Here is a 12296-nt window from a genome sequence, read left to right as displayed (position 1 = left end):
CAATATTCATGGAAACAACTAACTCCACTAATAAGTAACCGATTATCTATAATTTTCTTTCTCATACTTATTTAGAGTAGTGATTCTCCCCTGGAACATGCATCAGAATTTCCTGGGAAGTTGGTTGGAATGGATCATTGGGCCTCACCAATGCTTCTGATTTAGTAGGTCTGGGTGGGACTCAAGCATTTGAGTTCCCAGGCAATGCTGATTCCACTGGTCCAATAACCACAATTTGAGAGCCACTGATTTAAAGCATCTGGGATGGATCCCTGCCTTCACAACACGCTGGCTGATATTCAGAAAGGTCTCAGCCTCTTGAGACTCAATTTTACCATTTATAAAGGTAATGACATTGGTAATGATGATTCCTATCTTCTAAGCCTGTTTGGGGAATTAAACTAAGCAATGCATATAATCCAGAGCCTGATATAGTAAGTGCCCTCCACTCAATAGCAATGATGGCTTCCCCACCAGGGGAAGCTAGTGGGTAAGTGTATGCCAAGTGCTATGGCCTGGACATTTGTATCCTTCCCAAATTCACATGTAAGGCCCTAAAACCCAATGTGGTGGTATTTTGAGGTGGGGCTTTTGAGGGGTAATTAGGTTTATTTATTTATTTATTTTTGAATCTTTGGACATTAGATCCTTTATTCCTTTTTTTTTTTTTTTTGGCCTTTCTTTCCTACTCAAGGACTTTTTCTAATTTTTTTTTCAATATATGAAATTTATTGTCAAATTGGCTTCCATACAACACCCAGTGCTCATCCCAAAAGATGCCCTCTTCAATGCCCATCACCCACCCTCCGCTCCCTCCCACCCCCCATCAACCCTCAGTTTGTTCTCAGTTTTTGAGAGTCTCTTATGCTTTGGCTCTCTCCCACTCTAACCTCTTTTTTTTTTTTCTTCCCCTCCCCCATGGTTTCTGTCAAGTTTCTCAGGATCCACATAAGAGTGAAAACATATGGTATCTGTCTTTCTCTGTATGGCTTATTTCACTTAGCATCACACTCTCCAGTTCCATCCACGTTGCCACAAAGGGCCATATTTCATTCTTTCTCATTGCCACGTAGTATTCCATTGTGTGTATAAACCACAATTTCTTTATCCATTCATCAGTTGATGGACATTTAGGCTCTTTCCACAATTTGGTTATTGTTGAGAGTGCTGCTATAAACATTGGGGTACAAGTGCCCCTATGCATCAGTACTCCTGTATCTGAGGGGTAATTAGGTTTAGATGAGATCATGAGACAGCGTCCCCATGATGGGATTAATACCTTAAAATAATTAGAAGAGACACCAGAGCCTGCTCTTTTCTTATCTCTCTCTCCCTCTCCTCTGCTCATCCTCCCCACCCCTGCCAGCACGCACCAAGGAAAAGCCATGTGAGCACACCGGTAGAAGGCAGCTGTCTATAAGCCAGGAAGCAGATCCTCATCAGACACTGCATCTGCCAGCAACTTGATCTTAAACTTCCCAGCCTCCATAACTGTAAGAAATAAATATTTGTCATTTAAGCCTTCCAGTCCATGAGAGCAGACTAAGACATCAAGGACTCAGTGTGAGCTATGGGACTGAGGTGGCAATGGATCATTCATGTTCAGAGAATGGCATTTAGGACAAGCCAGGATATAACCTTCATGCTGGGGACAGGAGGAGAATCTCAGAGGACCTCACCGAGAATGGGGAAGAACCCTGGAATTCCTTGGGCACCTCTTTCTCCCCAATTGTCTGATGTTTCTGGAAGCGATTAGCCTCTACTTTCTGTCAAAATGTCTATTATTTCTGGAAGAACAACAGAAGTACTCATATAGTTAGCCACCAATCATAAAAGTAGAAATGACTTTAGCTGCTCATTCAAAGCATGTGCTAAATATAATTGAGCAAAGAAGAGTTTGATATTCCCAAGGCAGAAGAGCAGTGAAAACTCCACATACAAGAACTCTATTAATGTCCCAAGAGGACCCTCACAATGAGGCTGTGCAGAGTCCTATATACCAGAGAGGCACTTAAGCATCCTTTTCATTAACCTCAGACTGAAAGCTACTTATCCTTTTGCTTTGAAACTGACCCCTAGTGATTTGCAGTTGAGGTTGAAATGTTTATATAATTCAATTTCACAACTTACTGTAAAGCTACAGTAATTGACATTAGGTATTGAGTATTAGTGTGAGAATAAATAAATAGACCAATGAAATGCACAGTAGGTTGAGTGGTAGCCCCAAAAACATGTATCTGTGTCCCAAACTCCAGAACCTGTGGATGTGATCTTATTTGGAAAAACAGATGTGATCAGATTGTACATGTAGTTAAGGTGGGTCCTAAATCCAATCACAGGCATCCTTGTAAGAGAAAAGCAGAGGGACATTTCAGATTTCAGACCCACTGGGAAGAAAGCAGAGATTGGAATCATGCCAAGAAATGTCTGGAGCCACCAGAAGCTGGAAGAAGAAATGATTCTCCCCGGCTGCCTACAGAGGGAGCTTAGTCCTACAACATCTGGATTACAGACTTCCAGTATCCACAACTGAGACCATTTCTTTTGTCTTAAGCCCCCATTTTGGTAGTAGGTTCTTAGGGCCACCCTAGGAAAGTAATACAAGAAGAAACAGAAGAGATTCCAAACACAGATCTACCTTTACAGAATAACTTGAACAACACAGGATTGCAATTCAGTTGAGAAAAGAAGATTTTTCAATAAATGTGTTTGGGTCCATTGAATATTTATGAGTGGAAAAAAAATGACCTTTATCTCCAAAATTAATTTTATACAGATTATAGACCTAAACCTGAAAGCTAAAATAAATCAAGCTTCTGGATGAGAACACAGAATATCTTCATAACCTTGGGACAGTCAGATTTCTAAAAAGGACACACACAAATAAAAAGTCTCACCACAAAATAAAATACTGATAAATATGATGTCGTAGACAGAATAATAGCTCCCCAACGATGTCCAGGTCTCAATTCCCAGAATCTGTGTGTGTATTAGACTACATTGCAAAAGAGAATTAAGGTTGAAATGGCATTAGGGTTACTGGTTTTGAAGATGGAGGAAGGGAATACAAGCCAAGAAATGCAGAAGCTGCATTCCTAGAAGCTAGAAAAATCAAAGAAATGAATTCTCTCCTGGAGCCCACAGAAAGGAGTACTGTCTTGCTAACATCTTGATCTTAGCCTAGTGAGAGTTGCGTCTGACTTCTGATATGCAGAACTGTATAATAAGAAATGTGTTGTTTTAAGCCGCTAAGTATGTTACAGCAGCCGTAGGAAACAAATTCATGTGACTTCATTGAAAATTAAGAGCACCTTTTTATGGGAAGACCATCAGGTACTGGAAAGGCAAGACACAGACTGAAAAAAGATATTAATTATAAATCTATCCCACAGTGAACTTGTGTCCAGAATATAGAGGTAACTTCCACAAATCTATAATAAGATGACACACAGCCCAATTTTTTAAATGGGCAAAAAACTCGAAAAGGTACGTCACAAAAGAATCGAAATGAGCAACAAAAGTTGAAAAGATATTCACAGTCATTACTCATCGGGAGAAGATAAACTGAAGCCCTATAAGACAAACCTACGCCCACAGACTGTCTAAATTAATAAGACTGTCATATAAAGTGTTGGCAAGGATATGAAGCAAATTGAACTCTCAAACCTTGCTGGTGGAGTGTGAATTGGCACAACCACTTTGGAAAGTTGCTTGGTACCACCTCCTGAGGTTAGACTTCTTTCTATCCACAATCCGACTCCTATAGGAATCCTAATTAGAATGTCCAAAGCAGCTTTATTCAGAATAACCAGAAACTGGAAATAATTCAAATGCCCCAAATAAGGGAAACGGAAAAATAAATTGAAGTATACTAACATAATGCAATACTGCACTGGAATTAAGAAGAGCGTGCATTCAAATACACACTCAAGGCATGAATGAATCTCATGGCCACTGTGTTGAGTGAAGGCAGCCACACATAAAATTGTCCATATGATATGATTCCACGTATACGAAGTTCAATAACAGAACTACTAGATAATAATAGAAATCAAAATAGTGGATGTTTCTGAAGAGAGGGTAGTTACTGTCTGAGGAAATAGAGAGAAACTTATGGGATGTTTGAAATATTCAGTATCTTGATATGGATACTTTTAAAACTCAGCAAGTCTTACAGTTAGGATACTGTTTCACCCACTTTACTCCATGTATGTTACACTTTAAAATAAAAACATAAAAAGTAAAATAAAATTTAAAATTATGCTCAGATTTCTAGGATGTAGGAGATAGGGATTTCCAAGTAAGTAAAGGCTCAGGTATATAATACCTAGAACACAATCAGGCTAGGACTGGCTAGGACTCTGACCTCCCAACGTTGCTTAGCACCTAAACAGCCACCTAATTTGGACCACCTGTGACCCAAGGCATCCTGATCCTCCCTTTACCCTAGACTTCCAAATCTTTCTTTTTAAAAAAAAAAATTATTTTACATTTATTTATTTTTGAGAGACAGAGAAACAGAGCACACGTGGGGAGGGGCAGAGAGAGAAGGAGACAGAATCCAAAGCAGGATCCAGGCTCTGAGCTGTCAGCACAGAGCCCGAGGTGGGGCTCAAACTCACAAACTGTGAGATCATGACCTAAGCCAGAGTCGGACATTTAACCAACTGAGTCACCCAAGCACCCCTGGACTCCCAAACCTTTCTGAGGCCCAGGATTCCTCTGAAAGTTGGTTCACGGCCAGACATCTTACCTGAAAATGAAAAACCTCCAAAAGAGACAATGTAAAACAAAAAGATGATTCTCCTAGAGAATGGATGGGGGATGACAGAAGGATTTCCTTCTAGGGGGGGTCGAGTTCCCTCTAGAGGTTAAAATATATGGCCACAGAAGCTATTTAAAAAAAAATGTACAGCAGGAAAGCAAGCTAGCGTATTATAGAGTCAACCCCTCAACTCTCAACCTCCGTTTTTACAATCTTTATTTTAGGGGTGCCTGGCTGGTTCAGTCAATTAAGCATCTGACTCTTGATCTCAGCTCAGGTCTTGACCTCAGGGTTAGGAGGTTAAGCCCTGCATTGGGCTCCAAGCCCCACTACCAAGAAAAGGAACTTCCCTTGTTGGGACTCTGTACAATCTTTCCTTTAAATAAGATACCAAGTACTGACCAAAGTTACATAAAATTGCCTAAACACGAAAGCCAGTTACATGTCACCAAGCCTCAACCTCCTTTTTCCAATCTTACCTCCTTTTATCCCCCTTATACACTTCCTAAGCTCCAATCACACAACGCCCTTGGTGAATGAAAATCATTACCTGATACAAAGTAAAGGCTCAGTGAAGATTTTCTGAATAAACAGATGACTGTCCATACCCTCTCAGCTAGCATCATCCCAGATTACTGTCCTCCCCATCCCTGCCCTTAGAAATGTTGCTTCTTCCTCCAGGCTCATCCACTGACATCTTTTCCATGAAGTATCTTCTGCCCCCCCTCCACCCGAGTTAAAACTCTCTCTTCTTTGTGCTCCCATAGATAGTGTTTGTAAAACTGTTATAAAGCTTGCTCTATCCTTCTTCATAATCCACACTTACACTCTCTCCTCTGATGAGGAAAATCAGGGCCCCCCCTCACAATCAACAGAAACTGATTTCATGTGTTCAAAATTTAGTTCAGGGGCACCTGGGTGGTTCAGTCGTTAAGCATCCGACTTTGGCTCAGTTCATGATCTCACAGTTCGTGAGTTTGAATCCCACATCAGGTGAGCACGAGCCCCGCTTTGGGTGAGCTCGAGCCCAGCTTTGGGTGAACACCAGCCTGGTTTAGGGTGAGCAGGAGCCCCAACTTCAGGTAAAACAGGAGCCCTGGGTGAGTCCTGCTTCTCTCTCTACCTCTTTCTCTCTCTCCCTGCCCCTCATAGGATTCTCTTTCTCTCTCTCTCTCTCTCTCTCTCTGCCCCTCACTCTCTTTTGCCCTCTCAAAAAAAAAAAAAAAATTCAACCTACAGACAATACCTTATAGGCTGTATTCCCTCATTGTCATTATTCCCTTTGTTCTCTGGAACAAATAGGGTGGCTCCATTGTTTTGTTTTGTTTTTTAAATAAACCCGAACACCTTTCCACAGGTATATTTTGCATTGTTTACTACAATTCTCCTTGTTTTCAAAATGTAAATTCAGGGGCACCTGGGTGGCTCAGTCAGTTCAGCATCCGACTTCCAACTTCCCCTCAGGTCATGTGCTGACAGCTGGGAGCCCAGAGCCCAGCTTCAGATTCTGTATCTTCTCTCTCTGCCCCTTCCCCACTCCTGCTCTCTCTCTCTCTCTCTCTCTCTCTCTCTCTCTCTCTCAAAAATAAATAAAACATTAAAAAAATTTTTTAATACATTTTTTAAAAACATAAATTTGAATCTGTAAATATACATATGACCTCCATGGTATCTTTTCCACCCGGTTTTCAAAATATATACTTGAATCTCTCAAAAGTATAAGTTTATAAGTGTATTTCTTTTTGAGTACAAGGGACTCTCTCCTCTTCACATCCAAAAACAACACCCAGAAAGATCACGGGTGTCTTGGGTTTTATTCATATATAAAAAGAGAACTAAAATAATCCTGGGCTCCTGGCTGGCAGGCCATCCGCCTCATTTCTCTCTGTGTACAGATTTTTAAATAAATGTGAAGTCTGTGGGCTTATTCTTACAAGATGGGGTAGGGGCACCTGGGTGGCTCAGTCACTTAAGCATCCAGCTTCGGCTCAGGTCATGATCTCGGGATTCACCAGTTCAAGCGCTGCATCAGACTCCGTGCTGACAGCTCAGAACCTGGAGCCTGCTTCAGAGCCTATGTCTCCCTCTCTCTCCCCCTCCCCTGCTCACACTCTGCCTCTCTCTCAAGAATACATAAAAACAGTTTAAAAAATTAAGAACAACAAGCTGTTATAGCTAAGAGGAGCTGGAGCAACAAAGATCCTTTTTTTTTTTAATTTAAATCCAACTTAGTTAACATACAGCATAATAATGGTTTCAGTAAAATTTAGTGATTCATCACTCATATATGACACCCAATGGTCATACCAAGTGCCCTCCTTAACGCCCATCACCCATTTAGCCCATCCCTCCACCCACCTCCCCTCCAGCAACCTCAGTTTGTTCTCTGTAGTTTAGAGTCTCTTATGGTTTGCCGCCATCATTGTTTTTACCTTATTTTTCCTTCCTTTCCTTTATGTTCATCTGTTGTGTTTCTTAAATTCCACATGTGAGTGAAATCATGTGATCTTTATTTTTGATTGACTTCTTTCGTTTCGCATGGTACCTTCTAGTTCCATCCACATTGTTGCAAATGGCAAGATTACATTCTTTTTGACTGCCAAGTAATATTCCAGTGTGTGTGCGTGCGTGCGTGTGTGTGTGTATCTTCTTTATCCATTCATCAGTCAGTGGACATTTGGGCTCTTTCCATAATTTGACTATTGTTGGTAATGCTGCTATAAACTTTGGGCTGCATGTGCCCCTTTGAATCAGCATTTTGTATCCTTTGGATAAATATGTAGTAGTGCAATTGGTCACAGGGTAGGTCTATTTTTAATTTTTTGAGGAACTTCCATACTGTCTTCCAGAGTGGCTGCACCAGTTTGCATTCCCACCAACAGTGCAAAAGTGTTCCCCTTTCTCCACATCCCCACCAACACCTGTTGTTTCCTGGGATGTTCATTTTAGCCATTCTGACAGGTATGAGGTGATACCTCATTGTGGTTTTGATTTGTATTCCCCTGATGAGGAGCAATGTTGAGCACCTTTTCATGTGTCTATTTGCCATCTAGATGTCTTCTTTGGAAAAGTATCTGTTCATGTCCTCTGCCCATTTCTTCACTGGATTATTTGTTTGTTGAGTGTTGAGTTTAATAAATTCTTTACAGATTTTGGATATTAATCCCTTACCCAATATGCCATTTGCAAATATTCTCCCATTTTGTCAGTTGCCTTTTAGTTTTATTGATTGTTTCCTTTTGCTGTGCAAAAGCTTTTTATCTTGATGGGGTCCCAATCATTCATTTTTGCTTTTATTTCCCTTGCCTCAGGAGACATGTCTAGTAAGAAGTTGCTGCGGCTGAGGTCAAAGAGGTTGTTGCCTATTTTCACCTCGAGGATTTTGATGGCTTCCTGTCTTACATTTAGGTCTTTCATCCATTTTGAGTTTATTTTTGTGCCTGGTGTAAGAAAGTGGTCCAGGTTCAGTCTTCTAAATGTCACTGTCCAATTTCCTCAACACCATTACTGAAGACACTGTCTTTTTTCCATTGGATATTCTTTCTTGCTTTGTCAAAAATTAGTTGGCTGTACATTTTTGGGTCCACCTCTGGGTTCTCTGTTCTGTTCCACTGATCTATGTGTCTGTTCTTGTGCCAGTATCAAACTGTCTTGATGAGTCTGGAATTCTTCCAGCTTGAAGTCTGAAACTGTGATGTCTCCAGCCTTCATTTTCCTTTTCAACATCACTTTGGCTATTCAGGATCTTTTCTGGTTGATAGTGGAGTGGGCTACAGGATGGGAGCTAAGTAAGCATATGATAAGACCTCTGTCCTGCTTTGACAGAGTAGCCCCTGCCCCTTATCTTCTCTCCACCACCAAGAGATTCTAGCCATAGCTCCACCTCTTAGCTGCTTTCAGTTCAGAGTGGCCTTTGTCCTTTCAGATAGGATTATAGACCCAAGCCATCTGTTTGTCTAGGTTCTGTGTCACATTTCTTTAAAAAAAGAAAAACTGAAAGGAAACAAAGAAAAGAAAATAGGAAAGGGACTCAAAAATTTAGCATAGATTTTTTTTCATATTTGAAAGTCTTGAGCATATAGCCATTTTAACAGAGAAGCTGTTAAGAGTGCACAAGCAAGAGAACATTTAAAGAAACAGCCAAGAGAAGAAATCAGCCATTTGCACTGGGAGAGTCTACCAAGGCACAAAATTCAGGGACATCCTCCTCCTGACACCACTTGTATATCTGTATATGACAAACTCCAGAAGGGCAGGGAGCCTCTCTTGCTAAACATACTGTGGCCAGCACTTACCACAGTGAGAGCACATGGCAAGTATACAAAGGAGAGGTAGGAAGAAAAAGAGGAAGAGAGGAAAAGGGGGTGGGGAAGGACAGACATGGAAGACAGACATGGGGCATGACGTTGCCCTGTTTTGTATTGCAAGCCATCTTTTCCTTTTGAGTGACAACCACCATCTACCCTACAGCAAGAGATTGGTCTTAGATAGCCATTACAGAAGGGTATAAATATCTTGTTTCATATCATAAGTCTTACATTTATATTGACTCCAGCCCAGTTCTCCTCTCTTTTTATTTCATATCTTCCCTCAGATGATCTTTACTTCTTTGAACATTTCAGCATGCTTGGTCATATTTATTGACAGTATTTCTAGGATTGCTTCAATATATTACAGGGCCTCTCAGTATCCTCCTGGAAAGTCTTCCCTTTTCACTCTAAGGTTGACAGGAAAAAGTTAAAGAATGTTCACAAATTCTTCCAATACATATAGATTCTTCTTTCATAGTTTCTGGACTTAGCAGAAAAAACTTGAATTTGAGCACATCTTGAACGCATGTTCTGATGGTCTGGGAATGTATGTGCTTAGAAAATATAACTTAAAAGGCTACTGATTGGAAAAATTCTTTTTTGAGACAAAATTTACACCAATCATCTGGAATATAATAAGTATTGCTAAATGATTACCTATATCTTGAGGGCAAAAAAAACCCACTTCCTCCTTGTTTGTCATTTTAAATTTAGTAAGTGCGAATGATAAATATCTCTATGTGTATGGACTTCATGCAATGTAAAATTAAACCACTTGAACAGAAAGAGGTGTGAAACTCGGCAAGGCAATTTATTTGAAATAATCTAAAACCTTAACATCAGTTTTTTTATAGCTCAACCATGTCAACTCATAAATTTGTTTTCAATGCAGTCTTGAATCAGCACAGGAAGATTTTGAATAACAACATGGACCAAGACTTATCCTGAAGCACACAAATCATTTCTGGCATATATGCTCATAACAACAGGCTTCAGAAGAAAAGGGAACAGTGAAAGTTCTAAGAAACTGAGCAGGAATACTTCCTAACGTTCAGTGGTTTAGATGAGTTGCTAAATTCTAAGCTGCAAAAGTATATGTAGTTTGCATGAAAAAAATAATTTTATTCACAATGTGGACAAAAAGTCCCTTTGAACATGCTCTATTTGGGGGTAATTTTGTGACTCAAAGGGTTCTTCACATTTCCCCAGGGATGCTTTAATCATTTCTGTCTTTTGCCTTTTAAAGACATCAGAAAAATCCAGTTATGTGTCATACGTGTGCATAGGTACCACAGACATTCAGAACGTATATTTCCTGCTAAGTAATTAGGAGTGGAAAAGCAGGTCCCTGTGAGCTGAATGATGGTTTTCCCTATTGTTGAGGACAAGCTCGTTAAATCTCAATATTTCACAGCAACTCTTTAATATTCATTAGGGGATCAATGCCCAAATCAAAATATTGTGGTTCCGAAAGATTTTCTACATTTCACAGTTCAGCCAAAGGGCACCTTTGGGAGAAATATCTGAGATTTAGAGAAATGTAATGGAAAATATACATAAATACTTAAAAATAATCTAAACCCAATTCCTTACAACAAAGCTAAGCCAGGAAATGTCTGAATTTAGATACAGTTACTATAATCCAAATGGGTATTTTGGGGAGGGAGTAAAAGCAATCTCTGTGTGCTCTTAAACCAGAATTAACTAAAATATCCTATATAAGTCATTCCTGGATGGGACAATAATCTTTTTCTTCTCTGCTTGCCATTATTTGTTCTGATACTTCCTTCTCTCATTCTCCTTATTTCAGAGAAATTAGCAAATCTCTCCACTACCAAAACTTTCAATTATTTCATTAATTTGAATGTGGTTTTAGTCTGGAAGCACAAACACATATAAAATGGCACTCATCTATCTTGATCTTTATTTCCTGCTGCTGTAACATTTCCAGTCTGAAAAAATGTGCCTTCTTTCTGTCAACTTCCATAAGTAGAGCAACTGCCTCTTCATTATTAATTTGTATCTTCCCCCACCCCCCTCTCTCTCTCTCTCTCTCTCTCTCTCTCCCTTTTTTTTTTTTTTTTTTTTTCATAGGGCCTGAAAGTCCTTTTGGGCTGTTACAAGTTTTCTAAACTGCAGTTACTTCTGACTTCACGGAGTCCTTAATTCTTCAGATTTATCTCACTCATTCCAGGTCTCCCAAGTGCATGGCACTCCTTTGTCAATATTCTGTTCATTCTTCTTTCAAAACCTAAATACACCCGAGAACCTCTTAGATGCCCCTTCTTTCTTGTTAGGGATTCATTGTTTAGAAAGATTCTGCTAATCCCTCTTGAACCACACTATCTACGCACTAGGATCCCTGCTAGGGATGACACGACTTTTTTGTTTCAGTTGTATTCGGAATTTGTTCCACAAAAGTCCAGAATGACATTTTCAAGTGCCTCGAGTTGAGCTCCCTTCTTTGTTCTGATTTTCACGAATGACTATTCACACACTGTTCCCTCTGCCCAGAATGGCTTTTCTCCCCTCCTTTTTCTGGTCAACTCTGTCATCCCCTAAGGAAATCTACTTAGTAATCACTTTTCTCTAAAGCCTTCCAGACAGGCTTTTCTCTAAAGCCTTCCTCCATGACATTTGCATGTGCCTCTACTAACTCTCAGCACATTGCACTGAAATGAACTACCTAGACTGTGAGTTCTAGAAGGACTACAGACCCGGAAGCTCCTGGTGCCTCTCCGTTATATTCATTCGTCCGTTCATTTACTCATTTAGTCATTCATTTAAAAGCATTTTTCAAGAGTCTACTATATGCCAATCTTCCAGGCTCCAAAACTCTGCAGTGAACGACACAAACAATATCCTCGTTCTCTGGAAGCTTGTGTCTTAGTGGGATGAAGCCTGACGATGAGCAAGTAGGCAGATAAATGAACAAGATAATTTCCATCGTTAACTGCTACCAGTAAAATACATAAAACAGTCCAGTAATAGTGTGATGGGGAGGGTAGTATAGACAGGGTGGTAAGGCAAATCCTTTTTGTGTAATGATACTTGAGTTGCAATCCACATGGCATGCAAAAGCAGGATTAAGAACATCTGATTAGGAAAATGCAAATCAAAACCACAGTGAGATAGCACAATACACCTGTTAGGATGGCTATTATCAGAAAGACAAGAGACGAGTGTTGGTGAGTACGTGGACAAAAGGGAACCCTTGTGCA

General features: G+C 40.1%; 1 long non-coding RNA gene across 4 annotated transcripts in view; it reads right to left on the bottom strand.

The window, feature by feature from the left end:
• The window catches only part of LOC111562350, a 101682-nt gene that overhangs the window by 40002 nt on the left and 49384 nt on the right, over positions 1-12296 (bottom strand). The window contains exon 5 of one of the 4 annotated variants that reach the window (XR_006584910.1): positions 8117-9482. The exons of the other annotated variants lie outside the window; for them this stretch is intronic. This is a non-coding gene — a long non-coding RNA (uncharacterized LOC111562350). Of the gene's footprint in view, positions 1-8116; positions 9483-12296 lie in introns of those variants that run through there. 4 annotated transcript variants of the gene reach the window in all.

This window comes from Felis catus, chromosome C2 (assembly GCF_018350175.1).
Source record: "Felis catus isolate Fca126 chromosome C2, F.catus_Fca126_mat1.0, whole genome shotgun sequence".
NCBI classification, from domain to species: Eukaryota; Metazoa; Chordata; class Mammalia; order Carnivora; family Felidae; genus Felis; species Felis catus.
The sequence above is the reverse complement of the archived record's forward strand: the minus strand, read 5'-3'. Positions and strand labels throughout refer to the sequence as shown.